This window comes from Ovis aries, chromosome 23 (genome assembly GCF_016772045.2).
Source record: "Ovis aries strain OAR_USU_Benz2616 breed Rambouillet chromosome 23, ARS-UI_Ramb_v3.0, whole genome shotgun sequence".
NCBI lineage: Eukaryota > Metazoa > Chordata > Mammalia > Artiodactyla > Bovidae > Ovis > Ovis aries.
The window spans coordinates 51,097,161-51,109,787 of NC_056076.1; the positions used below are offsets into that span (position 1 = coordinate 51,097,161).

General features: G+C 42.3%; 1 pseudogene; it reads right to left on the minus strand.

The window, feature by feature from the left end:
• Nucleotides 1-12,627, minus strand: part of LOC132658480 (AP-3 complex subunit sigma-1-like) — a 166,236-nt pseudogene that overhangs the window by 66,761 nt on the left and 86,848 nt on the right.

Consider the following 12,627-nt stretch of genomic DNA (forward strand, 5'->3'; position numbering starts at 1 on the left):
GACTTCAAATCTACTTTTCTTTGTTTTAAGTAGAGGTTTCCCTGCTCTCCTTTGGTTACACTTGCATGGAATATCTTTTTTTACATATTTGCTTTGAGCCTATGTGTGTCTTGATACTTAAATTGAGTCTCTTATAGATCTTATACTCTTATAGTCTCTTATAGATCTTATTACTAGATCTTGTTGTTATTTTTGTATTGAATCCATTCAAGTAAAAGGACTCTATGTCATTTTAACCAAATTTTTGATTACTGAGTTTAATTCCTTGATATTTATAATACTTATTCATAGTTAAGAACTTACTATTCTATGTTAATTATTTCCAGTTTTGCAGTTCATGTTTTTCCTTTCTTCTTTTCTTCCTTCTTTTTTTATTTGCTATTTTTTTAAAAATAGTAATTTAGTTTTGTTCCTTTCTATTTTATCTACTAGGGTTTTTTTTTTTTGTTGTTGTTACCATGAAGCTCATATACATCTTGTATTTATGAACATCTATTTTAGTTTAATAACAACTCAAATTCAAATGTATACAAAGCTAATTTAAATGTATATAAAGCTTCTCCAATTTTACTCCCCTCACACTTCGTGTTCTTGAAGTCAAAATTTCCTTTTTCTATGTTGAGATTGTTGCCAAATTTTTCTTGTTATAATTATTCTTAAAACTTTTGTCTTGTAACTTTTCTAATGAGGTTATGGCTAATTTGTGTACCACCACTGTATTATTCTGTATTTCACTATATATTTACCTTTACTAATGAGATTTATACTTTCACATGCTTTCATGTAGCTGTTTGTGTTTTGGGTTCTGTTTGAAGAAGGCCCCATGTGGCTCTTGTAGCAAAAGCTGTGGTGTGTTCATGGTGGCTGTGATGGCTGTCCTTACCAGTACTTTTGTGTCCAGTGGCAAGTGTGCCTGGATAGGCATGGCCAAGGGAGGAGGCAGAGGGCTGGGGTTGGGGATATGTGTGTGCAGTGGTGGTGGCCAGCAGTGGGTCCTGGGTCTGGCTTTTTGCAGGCATGTACATGGTTGTAGAAGCTAGAAGTGAGCATTTGTGTGGCAGCAGGGGTCAGGGCTGATTGTGGACACCTGAAAAATAGCTGCTGGATCTCAGGTCTGGGGCACTGCAATGGCGCTGGCTGAGGAGGCTTTCAGTGGGTGGGGTGAGAGTGGTTCAGGCAGCCTTAGTTCACAAAGGAGAAGACTGTGGCACCCTCAGTGGTGAAAGCTGAGGGGGTCATCAGTGGCTGCAATGAGCTACAGGGGTCTTTTACAGAGCAGGCTGCTAGTGATTGCAATGGCAAACACTGGGGTCCTGTATGGTGAAAGCAGCAGGGGATCCATAGCAACACTAGAGCTGATGACGTGGCGAAGGCTTCTGGAGTTTTCTGCAGAGCCAAAGTGGTAGTCTTCTAGAGAGCAGGCCACTGGAGACCATGGTAGCTGTCCACAAATGAAGGAGAGGTAGACTTTCTAGAAGCTGAAGGTGATTATCACCACTAGACCTGCCTTATAAGAAATGCTAAAGGGAATTTTTCAAGTTGAAATAAAAGGACACTAATTAGTAACATGAAAACATATGAAAGTATAAAACTCTGGTAAAAATAAGTATATGGTCAAATTCACGAAAATCTATGAAGAGTTGGACTGTGAAGAAAGCTGAGCACTAAAAAATTGATGCTTTTGAACTGTGGTGTTGGAGAAGACTCTTGAGAGTCCCTTGGACTGCAAGGAGATCCAACCGGTCCATTCTGAAGATCAGTCCTGGACGTTCTTTGGAAGGAATGATGCTAAAGCTGAAACTCTGATACTTTGGCCACCTCATGTGAACAGTTGACTCATTGGAAAAGACTCTGATGCTGGGAGGGATTGGGGGCAGGAGGAGAAGAGAACAACAGAGGATGAGATGGCTGGATGGTATTGCTGACTCGGACGTGACTTTGTGTGAACTCCGGGAATTGGTGATGGACAGGGAGGCCGGGCGTGGTGCAATTCAGGGGGTCGCAAAGAGTCGGACATGACTGAGCGACCAAACTGAACTGAATACTACAGTGGTGATACAGAAATTACTTTTAACTCAGGTATAAAAGTTAAAAGACAAATATTAAAATAGGTATAGTTATTGTAATAGTTAATGGGTACACCAAATAAGATGATGTAAATGGTGACACTGGTAACAGGAAATCAGGCAGGGAGTAGGAAAAATGTAGAATTTATGTCGGCAATTAAAGTTAAATTGCTATTAGCTTAAAATTGACTGCTATAAAATGTTTTATGTGAATTTTGTCATCACAAGGAAAAAGTCTCTAAAAGATATGCAAAATGTAAAGACAAATAAATCAGAGGATAGCATTACAAAAATGTCAAATCACAAAGGAAGACACCAAGAGAGGAAGGAAGAAAAAAAACTACCAGTGAGAAATCAGTTAACAAAATGGGAAGAGTAAGTCCTTATCTGTCAATAATTACTTTAAATGTAAATGGATTAAATTCACTAATCAAAAGAGAAGAATGACTGAATGGATAGGAAGATAAGATACAACAATATTTATAACAGACTTGTTTTACCTTTAGGGCATAATGGCCAAGATATGGAAACAATGTAAGTATCATCAAAAGATTAACAGATTAAAAAAAAAACACGCACACACACACACACACACACACACACACACGCATGCGTGCACAGAGAAATATTACTCAGTCTTAAAAAAGAAGGAAATCCTGCCATTTGTGCAAGCATGGATGAACCTGGAGGGGATTACACTAAGTTAAATCAGGCAGACAAATACTGTCTGAAGTAGCTTATGGGTAGAATCTAAAATAGTCAAACCCATAAAAGCAGAAAGTAGAGTGGTGATTGCTGGGACCAAGGGGGTAGGGGAAATGGGAGGTGTTTATTAAAGGAAACAAAAGTTTAGTTACATGGATTGAAAAAGTTCTGGAGATGTAATATAAAGCACAATGACTGTAACTGATAATAACATATTATATACTTGAAATAGAGTAGATCTTGTGTTCTTACCCCTCCCTCAAATCATAACTAGGTGAGATGATAGATATGTTAATTAACTTGATCATGGTAATCATTTCACAACATATACATATATTAAAGCATCATGTTATACAGTTTAAGTATATTCGATTTTTATTTATCAAGTACCACTATATGAGATGGAAAAACGAATCTCATATGGTGCTATAGCTAATTAATTTGTGTTTATAAACGGCTTTGAGATCTAAAATTGAAAATAGTTATGAAGCAGAAAATATCATTATGATGATTTATTTGTGTACCGTTTGCTGTTATTTTATTACTGAGGTTATGTAATTTATTGTCACAGGCGAAGGAGAGCTCATTGCCTGGGAAAATGAAAATATACAGTAGATACAGTAATATATCTATTACACATATTTTAAAGGGAGCCACCTGCTTGCATTTATCACCTGTGTTATGTGAGGGTGAGTTATGAGACCTCACAAAAAAGGTGTATCTCTTTTTATGCACTCATAATTTAGAAGTAGTAGCTGAATGGATTTCAGAGAAGTTCTCTCTCTCAAAAAAAAAAAAAAAAATGAGCACCACAGGACTCAGATCAGCTCAGGGATTTGAGTGACTAGAGCCATTTCTCTGCCTAGGGGTGTACTGAAGTGAACAAAGGAGAAAGAACATGCAAAGAAGAGAAGGCTAGAACTTTTGTCTCATTGCTGTACTCGAGTGTTGTACGCTGAAGACTACTAAACTAACATGAGTATTTTGAGGTGTCATGCTACTTAAACAGGGAGGTCGTTTTTTAATTTTTAGTGGTGGATTCATTCGTTATTTCCATTTTATAGGTTGAAAAACCGAGCAGGAGATAGATTATGCATCTGACATCTGGTGGAGAAATAAGTTCTTGTCACCTTAATCATTAAGAATAATAACCACGGCAGTTTATTGTATAATAACCACATAGATTACATAGCAAGGAGCCTGGCACACAGAGGCCATAGTGTTGCTGTGTCAGACACTGTGCTGAGGGCTTTACTTGGATTACTACATTAGATTCTCACTTTAGCTGTAAGAGGTATCAGCTCCAATTTGAGAGGTGCAGAAACAGTGGAAACAGTGGGTGACTTTATCTTTCTGGGCTCCAAAATCACTGCAAATGGAGATGGCAATCATGAAATTAAAAGACACTTACTCCTTGGAAGGAAAGTTCTGACCAACCTAGACAGCATATTAAAAAGCAGAGACATTACTTTGCCAACAAAGGTCTGTCTAGTCAAGGCTATGGTTTTTCCAGTGGTCATGTATGGATGTGAGAGTTGGACTGTGAAGAAAGCTGAGTGCTGAAGAATTGATGCTTTGAACTGTGGTGTTGGAGAAGACTCTTGAGAGTCCCTTGGACTGCAAGGAGATCCAACCAGTCCATGCTAAAGGAGATCAGTGCTGGGTGTTCATTGGAAGGACTGATGCTGAAGCTGAAACTCCAATACTTTGGCCACTTGATGCGAAGAGCTGACTCATTGGAAAAGACCCTGATGCTGGGAAAGATTGAGGGCAGGAGAAGAAGGGGATGACAGAGGATAAGATGGTTGAATGGCATCACTGACTCAATGGACATGGATTTGGGTGGACTCCAGGAGTTGGTGATGGACAGGGAAGCCTGGTGTGCTATGGTTTATGGGGTGGCAAAGAGTCAGACATGACTGAGTGACTGAACTGAACTGAACTGAAACTGAGGTGCAGAAAGGTTCGTTTAATCAGTGATGGATGAACAGGCAAATCCATGTCCATCTCATTCCAAAGTGTTTGTCATTAACCATCAACTCTCTACTGCTCTTCAATACAGTAGCTGCTAGCCACGTTTAGGTAGCGAGAGCTTGAAGTGTGGTTAGTCAGGATCACAGCACAGAATTTGCTGTGGATGTAAAATACAGACAACATTTTGAAGACAGAACAAAAAAAGAATGTAAAATATCTCATTAATATTTAGCAATATTGACTACATGTTGAGATGACAGTGTCTTTGGACTTATCGGATTAAACAGAAATGTATTCTTGAAATTGATTTTACTTATTCTTTTTAAGTTTATTTTTAATGTGGCTATTAGACAATTTAGAATTGTGTATGTGGTACACATTGTATTCCTATTGGACTGCATGGCTAGACTCTGTTATTGTTCTAACCACAAGCCTCTGCCCATAGTAAGCCCTCCGCATGTCCTGGCATACCCATGATTCATATAATCAGGGCTGGAAGCCAAACAAGAGGGAGATTGATAAATTGACAAGTGATTCCTTGTGGCATGAGCAGAACTCCACTTGACAGACTCAGAAGACAGACTATAAAGTGGCTGTTTTCAGGGCTCAGGACCCCGTCATCCCATCTTCCCAGCCCTTCCTCCCTGTCCTTCCCTCCTCTCATTGACAAACATGCTAGGAGCACTTAGACCAGGCCAGGGACGGTGCAAGACGCTGTAATTTACAAAGGTAATAAGACCCAGTAACAAGGTGTTCACTCCCTAACAGAAATATTGATCCGTATTAGTTTGCTAGGGTTGCAGTAACAAGGTACCAAGGACTGGGTGTTTGAATTTTTTTCCTCATGGTCTGGAGGCTAGAAACCAGACATCAAGGTGTTGGCAGTGACATTTTTTCTGAGGTCTTTTTCCTCGGCGTGTAGATAGATGGCTATCTCCTCCTTCACATTGTCTTCCCTCGGTGTGTATGTGCAAATTTCTTCTCTTGTAAGGGCACTAGTCATATTGGATTGGGGCCCACCCTCACGACCTCATTGAACCTTATTGTCTCTGTAAGGACTGTCTTCATATATCGTCACATTCTGAAGTATTGGGGTTAAGACTCCAGCACATGAGTTTTGCGGGGCACAATTCAGTGTGTAATAGGACCTATGAAGCAAGGGCAGTGGCCACTGGGGAGATGAAGTATGTGATGCCTTGTGACTGCATGTTGAGTTTTTGTCAGGGAAGACTGCTCATGTGAGCTGGGGATTGGTGGGCTCTTTTCTTTTTCTTCAGTCAGATAAACTGCCCGCTGTTCTCAGTACAGGTAGAACTAAAGGCAGATACTGGTGGCTTTGCTTTGTTTTGTACGTGTTCTCAAGTAAAAGTGTAGCAAGACACATTTTTTTTTTTTGAGTGGCTTAGAAGCTGCCTCACCCCTTGGTATGTAGAGTTGATGGTCAAGGAGGCAATGATCAGCTTGGTTAGGGGTAGACAGAAACCAGGGATAGACACAAGAATGGGTGACGGACCCCTCCTAAAATAAATTACTTTGAAGAAAAGAATTGTCTACCCTTGTGATTAGGCTTAGACCCAGAGGGCCAGGTGTTTTTTAATGGGGTCCTGGTTTGGCCCAGGGTGTTACTGATGCTGGAAGCTTTTCAGGACCCCCTACATTTGAAGGATTTGAGATTTAAGGGCCATGGATGGATGTAGAGGTTTGGACCTGAAGAAGGTACACAGGAGTCTAAGTTCAGGGTCTCTGAAGGGACTTGGACTAACGAGGGCGGCAGAGCAGAATGGAAATGTGTCCATGGGACTATGTTCAGGGGATAAGCGATTGTGAGATGCGTACAGAGTGAACAAGCACCCAGTGTTTCCAAAATACAACCTGGAAAGAAGCGGCAGTTGTAGGGACAGGACTCCACTTCTCTCTGTAGGATTTTGACAGAGGATCCTTCTGAGATGAAGTAAGCTCCTTTGATTTGTTAAGAAAAAATTTAAGGGGAGTGAGAAGGTCCCAAGAGAAAGATGAGTGCTTAAATAATTTACTGGGAAAAGAATAAACAATTGTATCTTGTGTGATGGAGGCTGTTCAATGGGTTCTAGAGTGGGTAGCACACAACTTGGAATTGGAAGGATGAATTGGAGATTTGTACAAGGTAAAGGGAGGCATTCCAGGCAGAGAAAAGAGCAATTGCGAAGCCCTGAAAGAATGTGATTTGTTAGGGAGTGGCTGCTAGCGTGGGACATAGAGTTTTTAACCGGAGAAAGAGGAAGGGATAAAGCTGGAAAGGTATGGCAGTCTGGCACAAAGGTTTCTGTGCTGTGCTATGGAGTCTGAATCTTATCTGATAGGTATGATGGAGGGATTTGGTGATGGGGCTGTGTTTCTTTAGCTGAAGAGTGGGCGAGAAGGAAGAGGGGTCCTGAGTGGGGACATATTGTTGTTATTCAGTCATGAAGTCGTGTCCTACTCTTTGAGACCCCATGGACTGCAGCATGCCAGGCTTCCCTGTCCTTCACTAAACTCCCAGGGTTTGCTCAGACTCATGTCCACTGAGTCAGTGATGCTATTCAGCCATCTCATCCAGCCACTGCCATAATCTGGGTTCACATGATGGGGTCAACAAAGTGGGTGGGGCTGTGGCAAATGACCCTCTGGGCCCATGGACGAATAGTAGAACTTCTATTACTTTATAATCTGCAAAGCAAATAAGATATTTACTGGCGTTTATCTTTGTAATCACACAGCATCCTGACCTCGCTTGGATTGTAGGGTTCAGCCACGTGCCTTCCAGGACTCACGGACCTGAGGTTGAGTGGAGGCTCCCCCAGGTGCTAATGCTGACAATGGGCACTGTACACCTTTGCTTGCTTCCAGTGTTTTTCTGCTCTCTTGCTTGATTGAGTGAATTTACAGATGTTTTTTCTTGGTTATATCTCACTTAACATGCACAAAATAGATGAGAGGCTTGAACAGTTCTAAATTGAAACTCTGGGCTTAAGGCGGCATGAATAATGCAACCAGCAAGCAGAGCTTGGGCAGACGGTGGCGTTACTGCTTCTACTTTTAGGACAAATTCTTTGTCTAACACAATATGAGGTAAAAATAGTTACAGTATAGTCACCCAACAAGAGATGGGCTCCCCAAATTGAAATCAAGATTATTTAAAATATGAATTTATATCACTGTTGCTAATGTCAAACCTTAACTGTATGTTGGCCAATACTATACTTAGCAAGATAGTTAGCAGAAACATTCTCTGCTTCCTTATTGTATCTTTAAAAAGTACCTTTTTTGGTGTGTGTTTTATAATGTACATATTATTAGAACAGTGGTACATGTACATAATCCATAAATAAGTAAATATATATATGTGTAATTGGAGAGTGAATGTTCACAATTTTTACCGAATGGGTTTTCAACACCAAAATTTTGCAGTCGACTGCTTAAAATCATGAGAGATTGAAATCATTGTGCAGACCCCCTGTGGATTCCTGATTGCCCTTTGGGAGTCCTGCTAGGATTTTTCCACACAATAGTATGTGACGATTATTAGTTCACTGTCTCACTGCTCTGGAGACCCTAGGGTACCCAGCATGATCTGAAGATACAGGTTCAGAAACTCCTTTCTGTGATATTTCTCCCCTCAGAGGTGTCAAGGGGTTTCCTTGGCTGAGGCATTGTGGGAAGGGTCTTCACAGCAGTCAGATTACATAGGTCTGCAGATCTGAGGTCCGGGCAATGCTTGGCTGCATCTCACAGTTGACCTGTGAGATGGTCACCAGTGGGTAACCTCCTGGATGCAGGCTAGGCAATGCCCCCATCCATTCATGAACCCGTGACCATGAAAGGTAACCTGGTGAGTGTCCCTGGCGTAAGGGGCCAGAGTCAAGTCGGGCTTAGCTTGGTTTTAGGCATTTGACTAGTGTCTCTCCTCACAGTTTCTCTCCATGTCTGCCTGTCCGGACTTTCTAAGGCAGATACCTACAAACAAGGGCACAGGCTTTGGGTTTTGAGCCAGTGCCTCTTTGGCTCCTCCCTACTCTATTTGGTTCCAGCCCCAATCTCCTTTATTTTTCAGCATGCAAAATCCCTCTTTTCTATCGCAAAATTTCCACCCTCCCTCCCTTCCTTCCTCTCATCCGTTTTCCAGCTTTACTGAGATATAATCGACCCATAACAATGTGTTTATGGTGTGTTGATCTGATACATTCATAAAATTGTAAGGGGCTTCTCAGATGGCTCAAGCTGTAAAGACTACGCCTGCAATGCAGGAGATGCAGGAGACAGGGGTTCAACCCCTGGGTCAGGAAGATTCCCTGGAGAAGGAAATGGCAACCCACTCCAGTATTCTTGCCTGGAAAGTTCCAAGGACAGAGGAGCCTGGTGGGCTACAGGCCATAAGGTTGAAAAGAGTCAGACATGACTGAGCCACTGAACTGAACTGAATGTGCAAAAAAAAAAATTGGAATACAGTCAGATGTGTTTCATGGGAAAAACACAATAAAAGAACCCCAATGTACTTTTAATTTGGCTGCTGGTAGATAGTTTTTTCAAATGACATCTGGACTCTGCCCAATTCCTCTTCTGCTCTTGTTTGCTGTGGTGACATGTGGTACGGTGTTGGCCAAGATACAGCTGGGATGCTGAGTCTGCCTTGGTTTTCTACCACGCCTTCTCTGTTCCAGATGGGAGAGGGTCTGCCTTGGTGCCCAGGCTGCCAGGTCTGTTCTCATTTCCAGCCTACCCCAGCAACAATCTGAATTAGTTAGGACTCTTGGTTGAAAGTGACAGAAACCAACATTAGCTGCTGTGAGCCAAATTGAGAATTTATTGGCTCACCTAACTGAGAAGTCCAAGAGTAGATCCAGATCCCCATGCAGCTGGACCATGAGGTCCACCAAGGCTGAGCTCACCTCCTCTTGGCCATGCTTGAATTCTCCTTGGCTTCTTTCTCACAAAGTTTTTCTCTCAGAGCTGCTCCAAGCCAGTGTAATAATTTTAGCCCCCAGGTCCAGCAAAACAAAGGCCATCCTTCTCTCTCAGAATCCATATATCAAGTCTCATGGAGGGGATTGAACTGGCTTTGCTGTGATCACCTGCCATTCCAGAACCCGTCACCGTGGCCAGGGGCCTGCGAGGCTCTTCCTGGGCAGCTATGCCTTTGGTTATATGCCTTCCCTGCAGCTGAAGGTGGTTGTGCTGGTCTCGTCCAACGACCACATGCAGTTTCCACAGGAAAGAGAGGTTCTGTAATCAGAAAAAGGATCACTGGTGAGGCCAAAACAGGAACTCTCCTCAAGAAACCCTAATTAGAGACCACTTGTGCTCATGTGAAGAGTTGACTCATTGGAAAAGACTCTGATGCTGGGAGGGATTGGGGGCAGGAGAAGAAGGGGACGACCGAGGATGAGATGGCTGGATGGCATCACGGACTCGATGGACGCGAGTCTGAGTGAACTCCGGGAGTTGGTGATGGACAGGGAGGCCTGGCGTGCTGCAGTTCACGGGGTTGGACGAGAGTCGGGCACGACTGAGCGACTGAACTGAACTGAACTGAACTGTGCTGTAGTCTGTTGCTGCTGCTGTTGTTCAGGCACTAAGTTGTGTTCACCTCCTTGATACCCCATGGACTGCAGCACGCCAGGCTTTCCTGTCCTTCACCATCTCCTGGAGTTTGCTCAAACTCAAGTCCGTCGAGTCGGTGATACTATCCAACTATCTCATTCTCTTTGGCCCCCTTCTCTTCCCGCCCTTAATCTTTCCCACCATCAGAGTCTTTTCCAATGAGTTGGCTCTTCTCACTAGGTGACCAAAATATTGGAGTTTCAGCTTCAGCATCAGTTCTTCCAATGAATATTCAGGGTTGATTTCCCTTAGGATTGACTGGTTTGCTTTCTTTGCAGTTCAAGGGACTCTCAAGAGTCTTCTCTAGCATCACAGTTCAAAAGCATCAGTTCTTCTGTGCTCAGCCTTCTTTCAGCTGAGTAGTTTGCTACCAGGCTACAAAGCAGTGAAGCCGTATTAGTAACAACATCATAAGAGATAGGAATCATGTGCCAGGCACTTCCAAGTGCTTCATGAATCCCACACTTAATCCCATAGCCATCTTAGAAGGTACACTGGAGCATAGCCTTGCATTTTACAGTGAGAAAGTGGAGGCGAATGGCTTGTCCAGTGTCATGCACATACCAGTACTCACTGTTTATATAGAGATTAGAATAAAATAGTTTGGCCTTCCCTGGTAGTCCAGTGGTTAAGACTCTGTGCTTCCACTTGAGGGGCATGGCTTCCATCCCTGGTAAGAGAACCAAGATCTCACATGCTGCATGGCTCAGCCAAAAGATAAAAAACAAATTTTTTTTTTAAAAGATAAAATAGTTCTAGCTTCTACTCAACTCTCCCCCTCTTCCTCTTCTTGCTCCTCTCCTTATTGTTGTTGTTATTATTATTATCTTCTCCTTAAGACTCAGGCATGAGTTGGAGGAGGCTCAGCTTGCCTGGCAGACTTGCTCAGAGACACACTGTGTGATCCTCTAAATCAACATTTCCCACTAATCCTTTCCTCTGCACCCTGGCTCTCTTGTCTTAAGGTGTTGTTACCCATTGGGCTCCTTGTTGATTTTAAGGTGAACACTACTGAGGGTCTCAAGAGGTCACCCTAGTTCCATTAGCCCTGCTTCTCCAGTAGACTTGCAGTGCAGAACTTTCTGAGCTGTGTCTTCTGTTCTGTTACTCCTGAGCTGTTATTTACTCTTCCAGGTGAGGAACTGGTGTCTAGAGAGAGAAGTGACTTGCCGCAGGGCCCACAGCTGCTTTGTGGTGGAGCTAGCATTTGACTTTGTCTAGTTCATGGCTATTCTTTCCATTCTCTATGCAAAGAGATTATGTCTCAGCCTTGCAATATGTCCTGGGAGTGAGCCCTAATCCCCTAGCCTGTGTCATGTTGTAACTTCAAGTCCTCTGGACTTGGGGTCAAAACTCTCTATCCCAAGCCTGGATTCAGTACCCACTGAGAGTCTTTGGGAGATCACTTCACTTCTCAGAACCTCATGTTTCCCCCGCCCTGTGGCCCTAAACACTGAAGTAATACCATCAGCTCTGTCTACCTGTGAATGTGTTATTATTATTTGGTTGGATGTTGTTGTTCAGTTGCCAAGTCATGTCTGACTCTTTGTGACGCCGTGGACTGCAGCCCGCCAGGCCTCCCTGTCCCTCATCATCTCCTGGGATTTGTCCAAGTTCATATCCATTGAATCAGTGATGCTATACAACCATCTCATCCTCTGTTGCCCTCTTCTCCTTCTGCATTCAGTCTTTCCCATCATCAGGATCTTTTCCAATGAACTGGCTGTTTGTACCAGGTGGTCATTATGTAGTTATCCATTTTATTTAATTATTTTAAACCTTTTATTTTGTATTGGGCTATAGCCAATTAGCAATGTTGTGATAGTTTCAGGTGGCCAGTGAAGGGACTCAGCCATACACATACATGTGTCCATTGTGAATGTATCCATGAAAGGATAAAATGGGATGAAATATATGAATGAGTTTTGGAAGCTGTATTTTCCTCTATAAATGTTTCATAATATTTTAGTGTAACTCATTACAAATCTTCAGCAAATGTGTTTTTATTAAATAGTTCAATGCAGAAGCACTTCTTTTTGAATCAGCTCCTAAGCCCTGGAATCTTATCTAGATAGTATTTTCTCTGAATTCTGGCTGGCAATGGTTATTTACTTGTCATTCTCAGGTATGGATTCTGAAGTGATACTTAAGTCTTCTTTCCACAGTCTCAAGGAAGGTTGCTGGATATTTGCTTGGAAAAGGCACATGTAATCCATAATAATGAGACCAATAAACTCTATAGATCTTTCCTGATTAGAAATGTTAA